The sequence below is a fragment of the Magnolia sinica genome, chromosome 5 (assembly GCF_029962835.1).
Source record: "Magnolia sinica isolate HGM2019 chromosome 5, MsV1, whole genome shotgun sequence".
In the NCBI taxonomy this organism is placed as follows: domain Eukaryota; kingdom Viridiplantae; phylum Streptophyta; class Magnoliopsida; order Magnoliales; family Magnoliaceae; genus Magnolia; species Magnolia sinica.
Window position 1 is genome coordinate 111,423,436 of NC_080577.1, and position 16,150 is coordinate 111,439,585.

Below are 16,150 nucleotides of genomic sequence, written 5' to 3' on the forward strand. Positions count from 1 at the left end.
CATTCACAAATACCTAACTAATCTTATTAATGCACATGTATGGTGGATGATATGATGTATGCCCTCACCACAACTCTCCCTCGAGTGACTCCGTCTAACGATCGCATATGTCAACACTCCCTCAGAGCGACCTCGACTGCCGAGTCGCCAACCTAGCTAATGCCGTGCAATGATGATGTTAACCGGGTTCTTAGTTAAGTCCATTCATCCAGCAGATTTGGGAATCTGATACACCCCACATATCAAATGCCATGAACTAGTTGCAAGGCCAAGGCCCCCCAATGTGTGAGGCCGAGACCCCGCAATCCTTGACCCCGTCAAGTTCTCCCATCCCCGACTTCAAGCACATGGGGGTGATGAATGTAGGATTGCTCGCGGTCACTACGGGGAGGCGCGTCACCCCAGCGTAGACCGACAGCTCGGACACAGTGTCTCATTCCACCATGCTCGGCTCACGAGACTATGGATCAATATTTCATCCGGTATCGATGAGCTACAACGGTGGTAGTGTGTTCCAGTTTTCATACATATGTGAGCAAACAAGGTTAACAAACCAAGTAAGTCAGCCAGTGGACTAAACCGCACGAGCCCAGGCAAGTATGTGGTGGAACGACATCGGGTTCAAGCGACCCATGTAGCCTAACTACTGCCGCCCACACGTACTCGCCCAAACCCATGGGTTTAGCCTCAAGGTAGTCCTACCAACGGAACCACTTTCGCTCTCCTCATGTTCCTGACCAACCCAAGGGTAAAAATAGTGACTCATAGTATGCCAACTACCAATGTAACATCAAACATATTCAACATCATGTTCTCATGTTGCTTAACATACAATTCAAATTTCTCTAGCAAGCAAACTATTAATATCATGAATAAGGTGTATGTGTGTGGTGTGGGTTGGTGAGGAAGTTAAGCACTTCCTACACCTCAAGGGATCAAATACATAAGAGCAAATGATTCATTCACAATATGAAGCAACACATATGAGAAAAGAAATCAACCAAACATGAGCATGTAATCATCCATACACTAGATCATGAGAGAGGCAAGATCAACATCAAAGAGAAATAAACATGCAATTCATACAATTCCAACAACGTGCCATCCCTAGGTTCCTCTAGATTCTTCCATACAACATACCAAGCAAACAAAATCATTAAACTCCAACTATAATTGGTGTTAGGCCACCTAAGGATAATAATCCGCACCTATAGATTGTTGAAGTCTCGAAAAACGACTTAGAAACGCCAAACCCAATGCCAATCGGCCGGAATCCTAAGACATTGCACTTGCATGTTAGAATCTCATGCAAAACCTCCCTCAACATGAGGGGTTTCCAAAAAGATGAGAGATTTACCTACCCAATTGGCAGAGAGGGCTTTTCCCGGTTGTGGATGATGGATTTTCTTGAGGGAGAGGTAGGGTTTTGCAAGATGGGACTCCCTTGGGCCCCACTTTGATCTATGGCCCACCTTCACTCTCCTTCATTCTCCCTTCCTCTCTTCTTCCTCTCTTCTTTCTCCCGTTTCTCTCTTCTCTCTTTCCTTCCCTAGGGCAAATTCGTATGGGGAGAGGGGTGCCCCAAATGAGGCCCTTTTATAATGTCAGATTGGTACAAATGGCCCCAAGTGCTAGATTTTTACTATACTAGACCTATAAAAGGGCCCACTATGGGGCGTAGGAGTCGACACCCACCATTGGATAGTTGGCCCTAATGATGATCTACGCATGGATATGATCGGCCCACCATTTGGATGCGCTGATCGACGGATATGATTAGAAGTCTGTTCAACGGTCACCGGTGGTCGATCGGGACCGCGGTTATATGGATATGAGCAGGGAAATATCCTTACTCCACGGGTAAAGTTTGGTAGCAAACCGACGGTCTGAAATCTTCAACTTTACATAAGAGTGGACGACTTAATTTACTTAAATTCCAACTCATTCCTTTAGGGTACTTGCACTTCTCATGCACTCGTCCTTCGACTCAAGTTGACCGGTTCTGGACAGTACCCAAGTCCGATTCCTGCGATGGACGTCAAGCCCAATGAGACGGACATTATTCTATAGTTTCGGAACTAGTGGCCCGCCAACGAGTGGTCTAGAGCTTGTTCGGAAAATCAGGGCATTTCTGGAATGAATTACGTATTGAGATTTCTTGAGGGCAATGATTAGAGTTTGGATTAACTGTGTTCATAGTGTGGTCTATTTATAACTAGTGAAAGTGAAGATTTGGTCATGATTACTCTAAGCCGTTGGTTTTAGGCTAAAAGAGTAATGGAGTTGATCTGATTGGTCCCTGGTCACGAAATTTATAGAATAGGTGCTCCATGGCCTGATGAAGGGCAATGCAAAATTTGAGGGCAAATAGATGGGTTTTACCGCAATGGTCCGATTTGCGATCAACGGTCACCGTTTCACGATCGGGTCACAGATTTTGTGAGCGAGCGTAAAAAAAATACATTAGACCTTTACCGTAAATTTGGAAGAAATCTGACGGCTGAAATGCCTGAAATCTCAGTTTTATTTACCCGTGTCAGATTCCAATTCTAGTATTGGTGAGGCGCATCTGGCAAGTGTCAGATTCCACTTCTGGATGTCCACTGGGTCCGTAATCCGTGATGGTCTCCAAGCCCAGTAAGATTTATGCTCCCCTAAATTTTTATAATTTTCTAACCTTCCTATGTCGCGGTATAGCCTGCACGGGCTGTCGCTAGGTGTTAACGATCATCTGGCTTGGAGGCCCGCACCAGGTTCTATCAGGACCCGTCTGACCTATTCAATTGGGCTAATCTTGATCTAATTTATTTGTGATACCTCACTACGAGTGGCTTAAACGAACGATCCTGTGGCAAATCTTACGTGGACGCCCCAGGACACTGTTCTGGGTCGGGGGGACGTTACACTACACCTGATGTTCAAGTGATCGAGCGGATTCATTGGCTTCCTACGGCTGATTAATTGGACTAGTGCGGCTCTTTACTGGTACCACCCTTGTATACACTGACATTGAGTGCTAATGGTTATTAAGTAATATTTAAGTTAATTAAATAAAATAAAAAAATAAAAATAAAAATTGATGGATTTTTTGGAAATTCAAAACAGTGAAAATCCAGGATGTTACAACAATTGTAATTGTGGGATTAGGGTATTCCAATCAGGACTCAAACATTTCTAAGGTTTGGAGAGGAGAAAACGAGGGTTTTCTAATTGTACGTTCATTCATCTCTTGTACTTTTCGTTTTCATAGTAATTATTGTCACTTTGTGATGTGATTTTTCGTGCAAGGATTTTTCCATATAAAAATTGCATGTTCTCTGTGGTGCTTATTTACGTTTGTCTTTTTATTATTTGATTCCAATTCAAGGTGTGCTTCCTCAATTTCCCAACATTTGTTGCATCAACATCAACACACACACACACAAAAAGATGAAAATCTAAAATTGCAGTGAGCCATAGAATTTGAAAATTCTTGAAACGGGTCATCCAGCATTGAATCCATTGAATTTGGAAAAAGTTGAAAGGGGTAATCCACTATTTCTCGAAAAACTAATTGTGTTTGAATCAGTGCCCCTGCTACTTTCATTATACTCAGTAAAAATTAATGGCCCCATCTCAAGTTCATCTAGATTTTGCAAACCCTAGGCCCCAGACTAGACCCGTTCACCAATTGGGCATTAAAAATCAGGCCCATGAGCCACAAGCCCAGGCCCAGGCCCAAGTCCAACTCATATTGGACTTGAACCCAACCCAAAGGGCTAGGCAAGTGTGAAAGGAATAATGGGTCAACTCTCTTTAGTACTTGCTATTTCCATTAGGTAGCCATATAAATCCTTTCGTGTTACATGGGCTTCCCTGAAATTTGACTGCTGACCAAATCAACATCATATCACTGTCCATCAGCGGTAGGCCACACACCATATAGTGAGTCTCCCAACACGTTCCCCTCATTTTGCCGACGTTGTTGACCTAACTTTCTGTTTCGATTTGAAGTTAGATGTATTGGGCCCACACCAAACACAATGACTTGGGCTTGACCCTTGAAACTTAGAAAATCGATATCATTTTAAGCTGCTTTTGATTGGTAGTAACCATGGATCACCTTCTCACCCGAGTCAACTCGGTTGCGACCAGCATCGGTCAGTACAGCCACTCCCTATTCACCCATGACTCTGCGGAATTTACCCTTGACTCAGGTGAGTCGTGACTCAACTCGAACCGGTCATGTTCGGCACGAGCCCAATCCAATCAATGAACTTGGTCATGGCCCATTTAATATTTGGATGTTGATATCAGGCCCAAGCCCACCTAGTACGGGGCCCTTCTTTGGGACTCAATGAAATTGCAAACTGTTTATTGATCAGCTTCAATATCAGGCAACACACCAACCCATGGGCCTCGAGCAAGCCTGTATTGGGCCTGGGCCTTAACCCGTGGGCCAGCAGGGTCAGTTTTACCCCCCATTGCATGTCATTAACCCAAATCAAATAGGGGAGTTAATTGATACTCTGGATTGGACAACACTTGATATGCAGCCACTCAGAAATTGCAAATGCAGAATGCGTAACTCAAATTGAACCGACCAGATTGTGGAGATCACTGCAGAGATATCACCATCCAAAAATCATATTGTTTGAACAATCTGAACGGCTGATTTTGTTGACACTTGTTTGTTGAAATATGACGGTTGGATTTTTTCAGTATCAACCGTCCAATAAATGTCCTTCGATCTGATAATGAGATAACCAATACCCATAAATATTTGTTCTTGGTACATCTAAACTGGGTCCCATAATTTGGACGGTTTAATTTGAATTTACTCGTATTCCACGTATGCAATTTTGAAATAATTTTAAGTGCCTCCGTACATCTAAGGCCACAAACGAAAGGTTATGATTTTCTTGTCAAGGAGAGTTTTAGCCATGGTCCATCACCGTGGTATACAAACAGATCCATGGGCACCGAACGCGGGTATACCGTGCAAAGATGCGAGCCACGTGTACAACTCATCATCTAGTAGATTGGTCCCTCACCAATATTCTACATTTTTCAACGGTGGGTATGCTGACTTCAACCGTCCAGCACGTGTTATTTAAAATTATGGGAGGTTCTGATGCAAAACAAAGGTAATAATGTCCTGATGCGCCTGTTTCTGCACGTAGGGTCCATGTTTTTTTAGATCCGGGCCGTTCATCCGAAGCAACCTACAGCGAGCGTCAAATACACAAACAAATTTTTGGGTACCCGTCCATGTCAGGGGCCAATGGTATCAATGGTCTGGATCAATGAATCGTCGTTCCCACTTCTACAAAATGGATGATATTCTTCCAACGTGTATGTTAGGTTAGTTGAATGCACGTGCCGTGCACGTTAGTAGGTAGGCTAGAGAAGTAAAATGGAATGTATACAATATCTGATCAGGCAACAAACTCCCTATGTGGGTCCCACCTTCTATCATATCGGGCCTGATCGTTCATACGGTGGAAGGCTAAAATCTCACCATCAGATAAATCGGACGGTTATTATTCATTTCCATCCAACCGTTAGGATTGTCTGATAGAGGAGAGATTGTGACATTGCCCATTCCAAAATGGGCCCAGCAGACCAAAGACTTAAGTAACCTAAAGTGGACCTACCGACTAGATGGTACGGGACAAAAATCAGGCTGGTCAACTTTCAAGGACAGGTGGGCCCCACATGTACGAAAACAATGGACGGCCATTAAAACATTGCAATTTTTCTGGACCATTCATTCTTCTTGCATGGGTCTTGCTTCCGGTAGTTGAACCTACACGCATTTCGTACACTTGTTGCAGGGCTGCCGTGCAGCAAAATGCTGTTTTGGCCCCACCGTGATGTCTGCGTAACATCCACTCTATTCATTCGTTTGGGCCCACTTATATCAGAATATGAGTCCAAAATCAGACATACGGGAAACTCAAGTGGACCACACCATGGAAAACAATCGAGATGGGGAAAATCTACTGTTGAATCCTTCTCAGGCCCACCGATGTTTTGGATCAAGCTGATGTGTGCCAACCACTTCGTGAGAGGGATGGATGGTATATAAACATTATGGTAGGCCCGTAAAGGTTTCAATGGTGAGCGTCTCCATCCCCACTGTTCAATGTGGTGGGCCCATTTGAGCTTTGGATCTGCCTATTTTTGGGTCACTCCTAATATGAGGTGGGACAACCGATGGACGGAGGGGATGCTACAAAGACATTAGGGTATGTCCACGTAGCTTTTTGTTGCGCACAACACTTGTTGGAACCGCCAATTTCTCGGCCCTTCGCGATGGAGCCCACATGGTTGAATCGATGACGTGATTGTGCAAGGACGCTCACCACCCTTTAGATGTGAAGACTTTGTGGGCCCACCATGATATATATATATATATATATATATATATTCTATTTTTCCAACTCATTTTAAGCTGTTGATCAAAATTGAGGTATATCCAAAGTTCAAGTGGTCCCACACCAAAGGAAACAGTGGGTATCCATTGCCTACCGTTGAAACTTCCTGTGGACCACAAAATATTTGAATCAAGGAAATATTTGTGCTTTCCCATGTCTTTGTGAACTTATGAACAGGTTGGAGGACAAATAAATATAACTCTGGCCCTTGGGAAGGTTTAACTGTTCCACATTATCCCCACTGTTTTATGTGGTGTGGTCCATTTGAGCTTTGGTATGCTTTATTTTGTTTTTCTCGTGATCTACAAAAAGTTGGAAAAACGGATGAACGGCGTGGATTAAACACTTTCATCACAGTGGGCCCCACAGAGTCTTCACACCATGGTGAAAGGGTGGTGAGAGTTTTTTTTTTTTTTTTCGGCAAACATGTTTAGCAGGTTGGTGAGCACCTCACTGTACAATCCTCGTCCGTTCAATCCGCTACAGATGGGACCCACTGACGGTTCACATTGTTGGACGCGGATCCGCGTCAGTTGAATCCGCTAAGGATGGGACCCACAGACAGTTCAAATTGGTGGACGCGGGGGATCAGATAGTGTTGCCCTACGACTCGCTGCTGCCATGTGGTGATGTGTTGGACACTGTGGGGCCCACCTTGATGTATTTGTTTCATATCCACGCCGTCCATCCGTTTAGTCACCTCATTTTAGTGCATAAACCCAAAAATGAAGCAGATATGAATCTCAAATGGACCACACCAAAGAAAACAGTGGTGATTGAACACCCACCATTAAAAACTTACTGGAGGCCACAAAAGTCTTGTATAAAGCTGATATTTATGTTTTCCTTTCATCTAGACAGGTTCCATGGCAAATAAACATTACAATGGGCTCTAGAAAGGTTTCAACGGCGGATGTCATTATCCATATTGTTTCCTGTGGTGTAGCCCACTTGAACTTCAAATCTACTTCATTTTTGGATTCATTCCCTAAAATGAGCTGAAAACCCCGATGTACGGCACGGATATAAAACACGTATATCAAAATGGGCCCTACAAAGCCCAACACATCACCACACCACAGCTGGGGTTGGTGGGTGCAACACCACCTAATCCGCTTCCCGCGTTCGTCGACTGCGCCTCAAGACCGGACCAGCTGATTTTCTGGTTTGTTATAATACATTCCTGCGTATTCAGTACGATACCGTCGTGATTTTAGCCGATGGGGCTCCCTTGGATGTTAGGTTCCCGAAAAAAACTTCCCCGGATGGAGTATTTCAACCGTTTTGTTATAAAAAGGTGATGGTGACCGTCCATTTTCAAAGCAAAATTATCAAAGAGTTGGATTAATCCATTTAAGAGCTTTTATAATCTATCCACCTTACAAAATGAGAGTCATGGTATAAACGGTTTGGATCATCGGAAGATGACCCATATTCAAAGGCTAAAATCCGTCCGTATCATATTGCAATAAGTCCGGACGTATTCTGGTAAACCTGCATATGTGGTACTTTTTACACGGCATAAATCTTGCGAAACGTGTGGGGCATTTCCACGGACGTGGATTGCGTACTGACAGTGAGAGTAGAGACGTCGCTGCTGGACGGTGCTATGTGGGCCCACCATGATGTCTGCGTTTTGTTTTACGCCGTCCATCCATTTTGGATCAGTTTTTTAATGCATGGCCCAAAAATGAGACAGATCCAAATATCAGGTGGACCATACCACAGAAAACAGTGATCATTGAATGCCCACTGTAATGTTTATTTTCCATGCAACCTGATGGTTAGGTCACAGAGATCTTGATGAACGGAAAACACAAATATCAGCTTGATCCAAATTTTTTGTGGCCCCCAGGAATTTTTAATGGTGGATGTTCAATCACCAATGTTTTCCTGTGGTGTGATACACCTGAGATTTTTATTTCCCTCATTTTTTATAACATGCCCTACAATGATCCGTAAAAATGGATGGACGGCGTGGATGAAACAAATACATCATCGTGGGGCCCACAGGGCACTGTCCAGTAACGATTTGCTAGGGCAGTGTCAGTGTGCAATCCGCTTTCCGTTCTCTCGTGCAAACGACAGTTAAGATTGGAAATCTTACTCCAGCGAGTGGTACCTCGGAGAAAACGGGACCCACTTTACATCACGCTCCTATCTTGATTGGACGGTCCTGAGAAGTGGAAGACTACCGAATGTGATGATCTCACAAGTGGACTATTCATTACCCTGCTCTCATTCCCTCTGACTTGCGGGAATTGTAAGGTAAGCTTTCCAGCGTCTTTACGCAGTACAATAGGCTTTTCGATTTTGACAAGTGGGTCCCACGGATAGGTAATCCAAGCCATTGATCTGTTGCGTGACACTGTCGATGGAGTAATGCCTAAAATAACGATGGATGAAAAAAATCTCAACCTTTAATTTGTGGACTGAAGATAAACGGTTAAGAAGAGAAATACAACAAGGGTCAGGATTCAACTGAAATAAGTAGCGAGATTGGTTGTTCTAATCCTCTAATATAGAAGTTTTTTCTGTGATGGTTTATCCATGGTGGGACCCAATATACCAATGGTCTAGATTATCTAATCATAAGCCCCACTTATCAGAAACGAAAACCTACCTACACTCCCCTAAGACGCAGCTCGCGTATCATGTAGCTCTTCCCGTCATACGTTTTCCCTCAATCAACGGCTGGTAGAACGGGCAGTGGCATATTAAAGGCTAAATGACAAAATTACCCTATATAATTTGATGGACCAAAATGCCCTTCCATGTGAAATCAAGAAACCGCGAACGTCATGTGTCTTTAGATCTCGGGACTTGGAAAGGAGCAGTCTTTTTGGAATTTTGTCGGTGGAAGGTTTATCTTCTGTGGTCCCTCACCAGACGTGGCATGTTCTGGGCCCTCCGATTCAAACGGGTGGACGTGGCGAGCAATGACCCTTGATCTGGGTCTTTCCAACGTTTCGTAGGGAGCTGAAATATATTTTAATCATTTGAATCTTATCCCGCCAAAGTATCATTAATTAACGAACTAATATAGGATTATGACCCCAATCTCCAAAGCGTTGATTCTGTGGGCCCCACCACCAAACAGGTGGTTGAAATGAGAAAGTGGTCCACATTTGAAAACCAATTAATTGAACGGTTATGATCATCCAACAGGTCCAACTTTCGCATCGTTGGGCAAACATGGTGAGTCCCACTAGATGAACGGTTATCAGGTAGCCTGTAAGATTTGTCAGATGATCCAGTGGTCGGATCGCGCTAAAAGCTAAAGTGTTGCTACTTTCGTCTGGCTACTTGAGCCGTCCAATCGATCCATCCGGACTGTCCATTGGCTTTGGCAAAATATCATTAGCTACCGTCCAAAAATCACCGTGATTAGGCGATTCTAACTAAATGGATGGTGACCATCGTTTATAATAATAATAAAAGCCTAGTAAACTACTTTAGCCATCCTAGTGCCTTTGGTCCCATCATGGATGTCTTCACGGTTCTAAATTACTTATATCAGGAAATCCTAACCACCCGATCCAATGTGGAAAAAATGATGGCCACGAGAAGGATTGCCGACACATTATCTCTTACCATATCATTGGTGAATTTTTCTCATGCTAGCCTAAATAATGTCTGATTAACATAATGGACGGTCCCGATCAAATAATTAGGCTGTCCAAATCTCCTGGCACATCTAGGAGCATTATAACTTCTTGTGCTCCAAGAGCACTGGATTATTTCAGTCTCGAAGGAAAGAAGAATGCCCGATTACTACTCATAGTTGCGCCCAGCTCCATCAGAACCGTACACGTGGAAAATATTTTAGTGATCAGATCTGTTGATTTGGTGAGTCACATGATGGATGGGGTATAGGACAGAAATTGTAGTGATTGGGCGGCTGTGACCATCAAGTTATTGTGAGGTTTCTTGTGTAATTTCATCCGTTGATCTAACCGTTCTTTTTTGCACTCACGTATTTGGACAGCTAGCATTAGTCCAAATCCGTTGATTTTATGAACATCCTATCCACTTAGTGGTCCACTAAATCGACAGTCCTGATTATCGCAAATGTGTGACAAGTGTACAGTAAGCCCTGCTTATGAAAATTTCTCCTCCCTAGTATTAAATTAGATTAAATAAATAAGCCACCCTTGGAACTTAGTAATTAATCAAAAGTATTTTTTAAGGAGAAAAACTTTGTTACTCTGGCAGAGTGCGATCCGTGATACACGAGCACTTAGAAATTATTTAAAAATTGCACATTTGGCATAGAAATCAATTAAAATCTCCAAACTGTGGGTCCCAGATTCGATGCATCATGAACCAAAATTACGCTTATGTGATTATCTGACCATCGTACTGGTAAACATTTATGGACGGTTAAAAATGACTAAGGTCCAACGAACGAGTGTTCAGGAATCAGATGACAGGATTGTTTAATAGACTGCGACTTAAGAGGAAGCGGGCTCCACATTTTTGTAGGTTTAGGTTTAGTTAATAACTGCCACGTCTATAATTCTTGAGTACCTGCGTATCAAGCGTCCTATGCTGCCTGAGTATCATATAACAACCCCTATCTAACTCAGAAAGTCTCACACGCAACTGTTGAAAATGCAACTTGTTTGCATGGATGGAATGCAATCCATACGACAGGTTTGGCAGACCATGGAAATGGGGAGATACAAATCAAGCTGATCCCATCCAGGATGTGAAAATCACATTAATTAGAACGGTTTTCGGTGGACGCGGATTAGCTAATGACAGGTTGATTAGCGAGAATCACTAATGAAGTGACGTCACTAAGTTACATGGGACCCACCATGATGTATGTGTTGTATCCACACCGTCCATCCATTTGGTGATATAAATTTAGGTTATGAACCAAATAACGAGTCGGATCCAAAGCTCGGGTGGACCCAACAATAGAAAACAGTGGAGAGAGTGCCATCCACCATTAAAAATTTCTAATGGCCACAAAAATTTTCAATCAAGCTGAAATTTGTGTTTTAACTTCTTTCATGTCTGTCTTAACTTATGAAGACGTTGGATCTCAGATAAACATTATAGTAGACCTTAAGAAGGTTTCAATGGTGGGCATCACTGTTTTCTGTTGCGGGGTCCACTCCAGATTTGGATCTGGCTCATTCTTTGTCTTATACCCTTAAATGATATCTCCAAATGAATAAATGGTGTGGATACAACACATACATCATGGTAGGTCTCACAGAACCTGATAACGTTACTTCAGTAGTGAGTCTCGCTTCTTAAGCTGTGAGTATCTCATCCGCCTCCGTTTTTGGTGGCTGTCTATTAATTTTTGCATGCGGATTGTGTCGGACCCAACCGTAGAATTTATTGCAGTCTAAAGCTAGGTGGGGCCTTGTGAGAAATTCACTCTCTATCCATGTTGCCGGTCATTTTAATTCAGTAAAAAACAATAACACATGTCTAAAACCCAAGTGAGCCACTTGGCAAGGAAAATTGAATTGAGTACCCACCTTTGGAAAATCTTGATCATTTATTTGTCACAAGCAGAAAATTTTTACTTTCATGCATCATGATTGGTCCAGATCATCTAAGCTACTACATTAAAACATTCCAGTAATAACATAAGTTTTATATCAAGTTAATATTTTATATAAGGCGCTCTCCAAAAAGGTTTGCATTTTACTCACTTTCTTTGCCCCATGGCCTACTTTGAACTTTAGAGGTACTTCATTTGATCTCATGCCTAAAACGAGGGGACAAAATGAATGGACAAAGCGGATTTACCACTGACATCATAGTGTGCCCCACCTATCTTCTATGGTGTGTTTTCTAATGCAGGACTAATTGGGTAGGGACTTCGTCACAGGCCTGCCGTCAGGAGCTAGTGGGCCCATTGTAATGTTTGTGATAAATATATCACTTTATTAGGACATGAGCCTAAAAATGAGGCAAATCTAAGCCTTAAGCAGACAGCACAGCATGGAATAGTACAGATTGAATGATGACTGTTGAAACATAAGTGTTGAAAGTGGACCTTTGAAACATTATATATATATATATATATATATATATATATATATATATATGTGTGTGTGTGTGTGTGTGTGTGTGTGTGTGTGTGTGTTTTCATCCTTGTAGAGATAACCTTCCGAAGGTTTGGATGGCATATAAAAACCACGATGGACCCATAGAGGTTACTAGTGTAGGCATTTCTTGGTGTATTGGGAAGGCTTCTGCATGAAGTACTTGGGCTGGAAAGTTAAGTGAGGCCACACGATGTTTGTTATAAATTCACGCCTTCCATCCTTTAGCTATCTCATTTTAAAACATGATAATAAAAAAGAGGTGGATCCAAAAGTCAAGTGGACCTTATCAGAGAAAATAATAGGAATTTAACAAACACCATCAAAACATTCATATGGCCATATAAGTTTTGTATCTGCCAAAGCTTTTATGTTTTCCAGTCATCCTAATAGGAATGGCCCATAAACATGAAGGTGGACGACCATAGGTTTTTCTTTCCTCACTTTTTTCTGTAGTGTCGCATTCTTAAATTTTAGATCCACCTTAATTTTTATTTCATGACTTAAAATGAGATGGAAAAATAGATGGACAACATGAATTTATCACAAACATTAAAGTGGGCTCCACTTAGCCTCCCCTTCATGCCAAAGCCGCTAGTATACAATACGTGTCCGCATTTCCTTACCTACATTTTCTTATTTCCTGTGGCCCACTTGAGTCTTGGATGGAAAAACAGATGGATGGAGTTGGTTGCTCACAAACATCATAGAGGACCCACTTAGCTTCTAAGTATGGAAACTGGGTGGTTAAACCCACACCACCTTTAGCGGTGGTGAAATGACATTGCCAAGTTTGGTAAGCCTGTGAAGTGGGTTGGCTGGTGTACCACACACCAGCTGTATAGCAGTTGTAGGCATGTGTTGTGCCAAAACCAAAGCTGACGCTCCTCGAGCTCTGAGGTGTACGAAAGGTTCAAAGGAGATCAAAGTTACATGGCCCCACAATGATGTATTTATTTTATCCACATTCCTAAGTGTCGCATCCTTAAATTTTAGATCCACCGTAATTTTTATCTCATGAAATGAGATGGAAAAATAGATGGACAACATGAATTTATCACAAACATTAAAGTGGGCTCCACTTATCTTCCCCTTTGTGCCAAAGCTACTAGTAGACAATACGGGTCCGCATTTCCTTACCTAAATTTTCTTATTTCCTGTGGCCCACTTGAGTCTTGGATGGGAAAACAGATGGATGGAGTTGGTTGTTCACAAACATCATAGAAGACCCACTTAGCTTCTAAGCGTGGAAACTGAGTGGTTAAACCTACACCACCTTTAGCAGTGGTGAAATGAGATGGCCAAGTTTGGTAAGCTTGTGAAGCAGGTTGGCTAGTGTACCACACACCAGCTGCATAGCTATTGTAGGCATGTGTCGTGCCAAAACCAACGCGGACACTCCTCGAGTCTAATGTGTACAAAAGGTTCAAAGGAGATCAAAGTTACATAGCCCCACAATGATGTATTTATTATATCACATTCCTTAGTGTTGCATCCTTAAATTTTAGATCCACCTTAATTTTTTATCTCATGACTTAAAATGAGATGGGAAAATAGATGGACAACATGAATTTATCACAAACATTAAAGTCGGCTCCACTTATCTTCCCCTTTGTGCCAAAGCCGCTAGTAGACAATAGGCATCCGTATTTCCTTACCAACATTTTCTTATTTCCTATGGCCCACTTGAGTCTTGGATGGGAAAACAGGTGGATGAGGTTGGTTGCTCACAAACATCACAGAGGACCTACTTAGCTTCCAAGTATGGAAATTGGGTGGTTAAACCCACACCACCTTTAGTGGTGAAATAACATGGCCGAGTTTGGTAAGCCTGGTGTGAAGCGGGTTGGCTGGTGTACCACACACCAGCTATATAGCTGTTGTAGGTATGTGTGGTGCCAAAACTAGCACTGACGCTCCAAGGTGTACGAAAGGCTCAAAAAGATCAAAGTTACATGGCCTTAAAATGATGTATTTATTATATTCACATATTTCATTCATTTTTTTCAAGATTATTTTAGAGAATTATCCAAAAAATGAATCATATCTAGTAAGCATAATTCTCATGGTTAGTAATTTCTTAGCTTCCATAATAACATTTATTTTCCATCCAATCTGTTCACAAGAGCACAAGGACCTGGATGAAGAGGAAAAAAAAAATTTCATATTCATCCAAAACTTTTGTAAATCACAAAAGGATTTCAATGGCAGACGTTCAATCCCAAAAGGCTTTTTGCAGTGTGGTCCACTTGATCGTTAAATCTGTCTTACTTTTAGTCTTAAGCATTAATAATATCTCAAAAAATGTATAGACGGTTTGGATATAACACATACATCATGAAGGGACCCACGGAACTTGCTGACGTAAATACACCAGCTATACAGCTGGTGCGTGGTACACCAGCCAATCCGCTTCCCGGTGTATACGGCCGTACGCGGTGTGAAACGGTCTAGACAGCTTTAAAAAAGTCTCCACCCACGTTCAGCCGGCAACCGCCATTTTACCACCGTTAGAATTGGTGGGGCTTCTACCAAACCGCGTCCGTGAGGCCCATCTGTAGACGCGATATCCACGGAATCCTTGTTTGAGGCGGATGCAGATTGCGTACTGAGTGTAAACTCTGAGGGGGCCACCATGATGTACGTGTCCGTTTTATCAACTCATTTAAGTACATAAACTAAGATCCAACCACACATTTAGATTAGATTGAAATTGAAGGTGCAACTCTTACATAAACTAACAAAAGATGGTTTGTTAACGGTTCACAGGGTTAGGACAGCTGTCGTAGCCCTCACCGCATGTGTTAAAAGAAGTGTGGGTGACTCACTACATGTCTTCATCTACGAGTAACCACGTGGGGGGCATTCCTTGAAATGGACGGCCAGATGGTTGGTCGAAGATGCTCCCGGCAAGACGGGGATTTCCTGCAACCCCAAGCACTGTAGGGCCCACTGTAATGTTTGTGTTATATCCACTGCGTCCATCCGTTTTAGGAGCTCCTTGCAGGGGATGTGCCAAAAATGGGATGGAGATCCAAAACTCAAGTGGCCACATGAGAAACAGTGGGGATTGAACGCCCACCGTTGATCGCTTCGCGGGGCCATAAAAGATTTCAATCAGACTAAATCACCTTATCAACGAGTTCGATGGGATATAAAACATCACGGTGGGCCAGAAATGTTTCAATAGTGGGCGTTTCCGATGGTGTGGCCCACTTGATTTTAGGATCGCCTTCTCTCCAATGCTTTCATAGCACTATATAAGTTATAGTGCTCCTAGTTCATAGGGATACGTAAATAATCCAATTCATTGATCTATACTGTTCATTATGTACTCCACATATTTCATGGGCTATTGTACAAACGTCTTACCAACCCAACAAATATTAACCATTGATCAGTGGCCTCTAATTTGGGCGGTAAAGATTGTTTACAGAAAATAGATTGATCCATATATTTATTGGAGCAATTTGTAGTCAATGAAATGTTTTTTGGACGTTGGACATAATATACAGTTCAAATCGTATATTGGACTGTCCAATAATTAGGCCAATGCAACTAGGAGCACTATAGCTTACAGTGCTCTCTAGGAATACTAGAGAATTTATTTATTTTTCTTATGATATGAGTCCAATGAGTCGAGCTGGCCTTAGTTCG